General features: G+C 40.9%; 1 pseudogene; it reads left to right on the top strand.

The window, feature by feature from the left end:
* The first annotated feature begins 257 nt into the window (after positions 1-257).
* Positions 258-723, top strand: LOC101046050 (large ribosomal subunit protein uL24-like; annotated as a pseudogene).
* The last annotated feature ends 689 nt before the right edge of the window (positions 724-1,412 follow it).

The raw sequence follows: 1,412 nt of genomic DNA, 5'->3' as shown, positions 1-1,412 counted from the left end.
CCCATCAATCAACAAGTGAATAAAGAAAAGGTAGTACATATATACCATGGAATGCTACTCAGCCATAAAAAGGAAAGAAATAATGGCATTTGCAACAATCTGGATGAAATTGGAGACCATTATTCCAAGTGAAGTAATTCAGGAATGGAAAACCAAACATTGTATGTTCTCACTCATAAGTGGGAGCTAAGCTATGAGGATGCAAAGGCATAAGAATGATACAATGGGCGGTCATCAACTAAGTGGCAGCTGCCAAAATGAAGTTCAATCCCTTTGTGACTTCGACCGAAGCAAGAATCGCAAAAGGCATTTCAATGCACCTTCCCACATCCGCAGGAAGATTATGTCCTCTCCTCTTTCCAAAGAGCTGAGACAGAAGTACAACGTGTGATCCATGCCCATCCGAAAGGATGATGAAGTTCAGTTTGCACGAGGACACTATAAAGGTCAGTAGATTGCCTAAGTAGTCCAGGTTTACAGGAAGAAATACGTAATCTACATTGAACGGGTGCAGCGGGAAAAAGCTAATGGCACAACTGTCCACGTAGGCATTCACCCCAGCAAGGTGCTTATCACTAGGCTACAACTGGACAAAGACCGCAAAAAGCTCCTTGAACGGAAAGCCAAACCTCGCCAAGTAGGACAGGAAAGGGCAAATACAAGGAAGAAACAATTGAGAAGATGCAGGAATAAAGGAATCTTGTATACAAGCTTTGATTAAAACTTGAAGAAAAAAAAAAAAAGAATGATACAATGGACTTTGGGGACTCAAAGGAAAGTGTGGCAGGGGGTGAGGGATAAAAGTGTAGCAGTACAATGTACACTGCTTGAGTGATGGCTGCACCGAAATCTCAGAAGTCATCACTAAAGAATTTATCCATTTAACCAAACATCACCTGTTCTCCAAAAAGTTTTGAAATAATTTAAAAATATTATATGCAGATTTTCTATTGTGCAGGGTGCCAGCACCACTAGTCCCCACATTGTTCAAGCATCAACTATATAGGAAAAGTGACTTTGCAGAGGGGATTAAGGATCTTGAGAGATGGGACAATTATTTTTTCTTATCTGTGTGGGCCCTAAGTGAATTATATGTGTCTGTATACAAAGGAGGCAAAGAAAGATTTTACTGCAGAAGAGAAGGCAGTATGACTATGAAAGCAGAATTGAAGTAATGCACCCATGAGCCAGCGAGGCCAGCAGCATCTAGAAGCTGGAAAAAGCATGAAAAAGATTCTCCCCTGGGGCCTCCAGAAGGAACCCTTGCTGTCACACCTGGACTTTAGTCCAGTGAAACAGATTTGGACTTCTGACCTCAAGAACTGTAAGACAATAAATGTGCATTGTTTTAAGTCACCAAGTTTGTGTTAACTTGTTATATCAGTCACAGGAAACTAACAAACAATTTCTTC

Source organism: Saimiri boliviensis, chromosome 11 (assembly GCF_048565385.1).
Source record: "Saimiri boliviensis isolate mSaiBol1 chromosome 11, mSaiBol1.pri, whole genome shotgun sequence".
NCBI lineage: Eukaryota > Metazoa > Chordata > Mammalia > Primates > Cebidae > Saimiri > Saimiri boliviensis.
Note: the sequence above shows the minus strand (reverse complement) of the source record. Positions and strands in the feature narration are given on the sequence as shown.